This window comes from Meriones unguiculatus, chromosome 1 (genome assembly GCF_030254825.1).
Source record: "Meriones unguiculatus strain TT.TT164.6M chromosome 1, Bangor_MerUng_6.1, whole genome shotgun sequence".
Taxonomy (NCBI): domain Eukaryota; kingdom Metazoa; phylum Chordata; class Mammalia; order Rodentia; family Muridae; genus Meriones; species Meriones unguiculatus.
Window position 1 is genome coordinate 133,693,803 of NC_083349.1, and position 7,865 is coordinate 133,701,667.

A 7,865-nucleotide genomic window follows, 5' to 3' on the forward strand; every position below is an offset into this window, starting at 1 on the left:
AAAGCATCTCACAGGATCAGTTCTGAAAGGGTGTTGCGAGTTTGGCTCCTGAGGGAGTCAGCCAGGTCCACTCACCGTCCTAGAGCTTTTGTGAGCCAGGCAATGTGGTAGACACAACCTAAGGTGTCCTCCAATGAGGCATGCTTTCATCCAATGGCCTCCTTTAAATACAAGCGGAACCAACAGAATGCCACAAAGGTGATGATGTCACTCTACTGACTGCATTATACTAGCATTATACATACATACATACATACATACATACATACATACATACACACATACACACATACATACATACACTAGAGAGATGGCTATGTAGTTAAGAACAGACACTGTTCTTCCAGAGGACCCAGGTTCAATTCCCAGCCACAACTCATATGGCAGCTCACAACTGTCTGTAACTCCAGTTCCAGGGGATCCAAAACCATCACACAGACATGCATGGAAACAAAATAGATGCACATGTAATAAAAAATAATAAATAATTTTAAATGCATAGACATGGAAAATGCAAAGTAATTGTCATCATTATATCATACCATAATATAGCCTCTGCTTCGCCCAAGCAGAGAAATGGAAACCCCAAGAGAGCAAGCTGCCATGTTGTAAGGGTGCCTGCAAGGGGGTTCCCTAGTAAAGGCCTACCAGCAGTCTCCAAGGGCTGAGATAGCCTGGAGCTGACAGCCAGAGAGGAAATGGAAACCTCAGTCCTACAGCTACGAGAAGATAATAATGCTAACAGTATGAGGAGAGTTGGAGGCTTATCACTGTCCATTTGAGCCCCTGACGAAACTGCAACCCTGACCAAGTCCTGATGAGAGACACCTGGTTAGAGGGCCTCGTTGCGCTACGTGCGGTAACGTGGTTGTTTTAAGCTGATAACTTCATTGCAATGAGCTAAGCAGCAACAGCAAATGAAAACAATCAGTATTCTCCAATGAAGTTATTTAGTACTTAAAGTAACTGACATTAGTCTTCATGATCTGCTACCAAACACCTTGGCACATAATCTGTCCAAATCTTACCTTTCTTGAAAATTCCACTTATCACTATTCTCTGGGGGCTGGTCCGCACTCACTTGCTGTAACAGCTTCTGTACAAATAGGGAGAAAGTACCGTTTCCGGCAGGCTCAACACCCACCAGCTTCAGAACACCCTGTTGTTCCCCGCCTGCTGCTCATACAACAGGTAAGACATGTTCTCTCTTTGAGTCTGCAAACCAAATCCATTACAGTCAACAGTAAGTCATCAACTTTCCCCTGCACTTCATATTGAAATCATTTAGATAAGCTTCTAGGAAGCACACATTAAGAGAAGGGATAGTAAATATATATTAACTTGATAGACAGTGTCTGGTACTGTCTTCTTAGTTTAAACATAAAAACCTAGAATTGTTTTCAACAAATATTGAGCTTATATAAGACTTCGTTTTCTACGAAATGGCAATGCTTTCTTCTGTATCCTGGATAATACATTTCATTTCTGAATCCAACAGCACAAATACCACAAGTCTATCACCTTGGCTGCTACAAATCATGTGCACAATTATCTTGAAAATTCCGTTGAGATTTGATAGAGGGAACACAGTAGAATGAAGTAAAAGATGAACAAGTAGCTGTGTGATTTCTTTTAATAACATCTATTTATTAAGACTCAGTCGACACAGAATTTTTTTAAAAATGTGAGATTTTTTTTTCCCCAGTAAATCTCTTGTTCACAATCATCAGACAGCAAGTTATGCCGAAGCATCAGACCTACAGAGAGAGGACGGGAGGGAGGGAGAAAGTACACACCCTTGATACATATTACATGATTCCTCTCCAACATCTGGCTCTGGGATAGGTGTTCCATTACTGACCTCTAGAATATTATTTCTTCTCAAAAACCACATCAAGAGATCTCTCCCTGCTGACTCTCAAGTCGACAAGTGAATTGATCAACCCGAGGGGGCTCCGACCAGGAAGGGAACATTACGAGGTTGCTAAGGCAAGGCCAGTGAAGTCAAGATGTGGGCTATGGAGTGCCTTCGTGAATGCACACCACTTGGAGAAACTGCAGTTGCTTATCTGTGTTCCAATTGGAGGTTAGAGTCTGAGTGATCCAAGAGCAAGAACACCTGCAGGCTCTAACTGGTGACATCTAGTCTACGTACCTGTAGAGGCGAGGCTTGAAATCTAGGGACGGGCAAATCCATGATATTGCCACAGTAGCTTGATCTTATGATTAAGAAATGATAAATGTGTATCATTATCCTTAATGTCACAAATTCTCTAGTGTGCCATCTTGGGTCTATTCATTTACTTGTCATCCTCTTTCTAAAACCTATCTCTCATTTTCCGGAGGAATGACCAAGAAATCTATGAATTATAATAACAACCTGGAAACAATATCTGTGAGTATATGTAATAAAATTATGTTATCCTTACTGGGAGAAAGGGGCTTCAAGCAGTAAAGAAAACCCCACCAACTTAAATATAGATATAAATTACATTTTAAAACAAAAAATCAATTGAAGTAAAAATAAAAAAAGCCACATTTGGATATAATCACACAAACAAAAAAAAATGTCCATAGCTTCACTATTTCACTAATGAGAAGGTACAGATGCTACATACAGAAGGATTTTATCATGTCCATATGTTTCTCAAATGACTCTCCTTGTTAGCTATTTCTCCATATCTCTACTTAAGAATAACATACACATTCCCCTCTCAGAGAGTGTAAAGTATAGCATGTTGTAATGTCTAAACAATTCAAGAAAATCACCCTAATAAAAAAAATGAAGGACGTAAAAACTTAATACTCCCTTAGATGAAAATATTAACATAAAATGAATTATGGGTATCCTTGAAGAAGTCAAATTTTTATCTTTTAGTTGGTCTTAAGAATTTAAAATTCCTTGACTCCTCAAAGAGAAGCAAAGCTATAAGGTTCTCAGGCATGCACACATACACATACACACACACGCACACATGCACACACACGAGAGTAACTCCATGAAGTCTATAATAAAGTAGCTCAGTTACAAGCATAACCATATAAAAATAACCTTTCCGTTTCAGAAGCATTATCATTATTTTTACATACTCTGATAGTGTAGTGTGACAGTCTTGGGCCAATGTCAGTCCGACTTTGCAATAAGGGCAGCTCAGTAGGCTGCACCTGAAGGAGAGGACCAGGAAGGCCGAAGAAAAGAGAAAACCTGCACACATCTACAAGCTGGTACCTCATTTCCACCTGCTAACTTCCTCCTGCACACCTTCTGTCCACCTGAAATGTCCACTCTGCAGTGGAGAGCAAAGCAGGGGTCATGCCTCTCCCTCTAGCTAGTAGCCCATCAGAGCTCTGGCTCAGGAACCCACCCACACATGAACCTGTTCACTAGCTGTGACGTGTCTAAAGACCTTAGCTTTTTCCACATGCGACATGTTAAGTAAATGCTTCTCATCTTGAGATCTGACCCACTCAGACTAACATACATGAGAGCAAATGGAAAACTGTACAACTAACTTACTTGTTCTTTCTGAAACACAATATTGCTTGTAAGCATTTGAACATGAATAGTTTCCAGAAAGCTCATTAATGACTTCAAGTCTGTGTAATTAAATTGGTCCAAACTGGAACAGCGGTTTTAAAGGATAAGAAAGACTATTTATCCTTGGTAAAAGGCAAACATATAGAACAGGAAATTTTCAGTCACAATGATTTCCACAATAAGCATCCAAAGCACCAAACGTTAGTTCAAAAGGTATCTTTTTCCAAGCATGATTTTTAAATTGCCCTCATTTATTAACTGCAACTTCTTCTGTGCTGTTACTAATTACAGAATTAAAAAGATTTCTGGGGCATCAGAAAATAACATCTAGACCTTTTCAAATGTCAAAAGACTTCAGGTTGTTTTTTTTTCTGTGAACCTACTCTGTTTTCCTAGACTTCGGTGATTTCTACAAGGTTTGGAAACATGAGCATGCTCGGCCGACTGGGAGTCCCTTATCTATACTCTATAAACTGTCTCAGCCCACCAAAATATGCAGTTGCATAAGTGCTATAACATTGGGGGAGGTGCTTAGCTCCTCACTTCTTTTCTGGTATGAGTTAAACTTTTTAAGCTCTGTGTATCTCCCTTCCAGGCTATGCCTAGTCTTGAGATATGTGTATGTATCTATACTGCATTTCTCACAGATTTGAAAATGCTACAGCTCATCTGAAAGTTCCTCTTCGCGGAAAACACACACCTTCCCGACAGGGAAAACAAACGTGGCAGATTTTCCTGAAATGGGAGCATAGGAAACTCACCTACAGGAGGCTTCTTCAAGACAGCACAGGAACTGGCAAAGCCAAGCTGCCTTGGATCTGCAGGGCAGCTGGGTCGCTCTGTCTTGTGTTACACAGACACACAGGCCTCTGACACCAGCGCCTCTCACTGCCGACAAGTGGGAGACGTCCTCAGAGCCAAGCTACCAGCTAAGCAATCAGGGATCGGGGAACGCCCCCCTGTCCTCGCCGCATCCCAGCCCCGCGGCGACACCCCCGGTTTACCTCCACAAGCTTAGGACTCACTCTCCTCCACTGGGCACTGCTCTGCTTCATCTCCCATCCTCCAACCTCCTGAACTTTTCTGAAAAGCCAATACTGTACTGACTTGGAAGTGAAGCGCCCCTCCAAACATCAAAGGTACCCCACTAAGTATTTCTCCCCTCAAGCAACACGTTGGCAGTACAAACTTTTCATTCATAGCAGGGATCCGACAGGACTAGGGGTGGGGGTGGGGGGTGGGGGCGTAAAAGCCGTCCAGAGACTCTCGCCTCGGCTCACCCAGTCAAATGCCAGGGTCTTCACCAAAAACACCACCCAGCACCCAACTTCTGACAATGGTACCCACCAAGCTCCGGGCTGCAAGATGCAAAGCAAGTGGTGCGGAAGTCCCGGCAGAGATGCTGCCAACCCGGGGAGCCCGACAGGGAATGCCGCGGCGCAGCCGGAGCACGCCTAGCCCCCAATTCCCAGGGCTTTCCCGGGCAACACCAGCCCCGGCTGCGGTGCCACTCACCTCCGCCCGCTCCTGCCGAGGCTGTGCGCCCTCCTCCGCCCCGCGCCGGCGACCCCCTAACTTCGCCCCCTTCTCCAACCAGCCATCTTCCGCGGCGCAGGAGGGAATGGCGAGGCAGGAGGCCGAGCGGGGAGGGAAAGTTGCCGGCGGGGCGCGGCGGGGCGCAGGCGGCGGGGGCGCGCGAGGCTGGGGCGCTGCGCGCCGTGCGGGAGGCGGGCGGCGGCGGCGGCGGCGAGCTGCGCCGAGCGGGCGGGCGGCGCGCGGAGGACGGGCTAAAAATAGCGCGTGCCGGGGAGGGGCGCGAGGGGGACGCGGTGGGAGGGGGGCCGCGGGGCCCGGCCCGAGCCCCGACGCGGCTGGGCGGGGCGGCCCGGGGAGGCGGCGGGGCCACCCGGGGGCGCGGCGCTGCGGGTGCGGAAAGGACGCGCGCGGGCAGCGGGGCAGCGGCCTGGGGAGGGTTGGGGAGAGGTGGGGCCCCCGGGAGAACCTCTGGGACCTCCGAGAGCGGCCGGGGCGGCGAGGGCCAGGTGACAGGCTGGCCGACCCGGCCGGTGCGGACGAGGAGCGCGGTCCCCGGCCTCGCCCTGCGCGCCCTCCTGCCCTGGCCGCTCAGGTGCGCGCCCGGCCTCGCAGACAGACAGGGAGCCGAGCACCGGAGAACCGTGGGGCAGTATCGCGCGCGTCCCCACACCCGCGTAGCGCTTCACGGTCGGGGGAATCTTCACAAAAATGATGCTACGTTTTGGGGGGGAGATGTTGTGGTTGATGGTGGTGATTGTTGTTGTTGGACTAAACGAGAAACGTGAGTAAATATGGTGATGGGAGTATGATTGAGGTTTGCTGCGTTTGAAGGCTGCTCAGATGAGTGCAGCATCGCTCTGGAACCCTCCTGGCAGAAAGGAGGCACTGGTGGGTTCGGGAATTGCCTAGAGGGCGTCTTCAGTGTTAGCATTTTACCTTGGGGACTGAAAAAGAAATTACAGCTATAACTTGTCTATACTAGTACTCCTAAGGTCTGTAAATCGCTTTGTAAAGTAGGCAACACTGAATGTTCTATAAAAATAAAAATAAAAAAGGCTAATCCTGCATATATTTTTCTAATGCTAAACAGCTCACTCCAAAAGGCTAATAATGATAATAAAACGGTGATACGTAGACCAATAAAAGCAAGTGTCTACATGTACTTTTGTGGTTTTCCTCTGTGCCAGCTAAAACACACACGGTTAGCTCACAGATTACACACATACATGCAGTGCCCTCATTTTCAGCTCAGGTCCCCGGGATCAAGAGATCAATGGGATTTGTGCAAGGTTTGGCGGTGGCTGGGTTCATCTCTAAAACTGACTACCAATTCCATAAAGCTAGGACAACCGGATGGCGGTTCTTTCTGGACAGGTAAGGTGATTCAGCACTTTGTAGCGGATGTAACTCTGTTAGTGTACCCCCTCACTTTGCCCCAGTCATAAATTCGTGCACCAGGAATTGGTCAGTTGGCCTTATATTTGAAAAAGAAAACAAAAAGGGGGGGTGAAGGGGAGGGAGATGGAGAGTTGGGGAGTGAAAAAAGAAAAAAGCCACTGACTTAATGATGTCTTCAAGTAGTCAGGTCGCTTGGTTGATGTCTATACTACAAGGGAGGAGACTACAACTGGGCTACAAAGTGAATAAATTGTAATAAATAAATAAATAATTTTAAAGGAGAAAAAAAATGAATCTTGATAGTGGGTCCTCAGTGGTGAAACCAATGGTGTTGTCTGAACCATTTCAGAGGTGTTTTCGTTGGCTGAACCTTTTCAAGGTTCATCGAGACTGAGTTCCTCCTCTTCCCCTGAGAACTGATGTGGCAGCGGGGGGTGATCATAAAGCAGGCAGCAGAGTCCATGTCTGTGACAGCCCCTGCTTCTCTTACTAGGGAACCCACATGAACACTGAGCTCCCCATCTGCTACATCTGTGTAGGGGGCCTAGGTCCAGTTCATGCATGGTCCTTGGTTGCTGCTTCAGTCTCCACAACGCCCTCTGGACCCTGGTTAGTTAGCTCTGTTGATCTTCTTGTGCACCTCCTGCCACCTCAGGGTCCTTCTACCCCCTGCCCCCATTTTTTCACAAGATTCCCTATGGTTCGCCCAATGTTTGGCTGTGAGTCTCAGCATCTGTTTCAATCTGCCGCTGAGTGAAGCCTCTCAGAAGACAGCTATGCTAGGCTCCTGACTATGAGTGTAGCAGAGTGTCATTAATACTGTCACAGGTTGGCTCTCTCCCGTGGGGTGGGTCTCAGGTTGGGCCAGGCATTGGTTGGACAATCCCTCAATCTCTGCTCTATCTTTATCCCTGCACGTCTTATAGGAAAGGTAAACTTTAGGTTGGAGTTTTTGTGGGTGGGTTGGTTCTCCACTAGGAGTCCTTTCTTGTTTGAGAGCGTCCTCTTCAGTCTCCATGACCCCTACAACAGGAGTCTCAGCTAGAGTCACCCCATATCCTCCCAAAAGCCTACCCTGTCTTGGGTTTCCAGCCCCTGCCCACGGTTTCTCTTCTCTTTGCAGGCCCTCTGTCCTCTTCACTCACTCACCCCAGGTTTGGTCTACACCCTCATTTCTCTGTGTGCTCCCTCTCATACCTGGATCTCTCTTCAACCACTTCCGTTTTCTATTCTATTTTGAGTAACATTTAAGCATCACCCTTGGATCCTCCTTGTTCCTTATCTTCTTTGGGTCAAAGAATTGTGGAATGCTTATCTTGTACTATATGGCTAAAATATGCTTGTAAGTGAGTATATACCATGAGTGTCTTTCTGGTTCTGGATTACCTCACTC

General features: G+C 47.0%; 1 protein-coding gene across 4 annotated transcripts in view; it reads right to left on the bottom strand.

Moving 5' to 3' along the window:
• The window catches only part of Hdac9 (histone deacetylase 9), an 855,384-nt gene extending 850,140 nt beyond the window's left edge, over nt 1-5,244 (bottom strand). For 2 of the 4 annotated variants that reach the window (XM_060367035.1, XM_060367042.1), the window contains exon 1: nt 5,054-5,244. The gene's annotated coding sequence lies outside the window, so the exon portion shown is untranslated. The other 2 variants (XM_060367053.1, XM_060367049.1) reach the window with 2 other exon arrangements.
• Between the last annotated feature and the right edge of the window lie 2,621 nt (nt 5,245-7,865).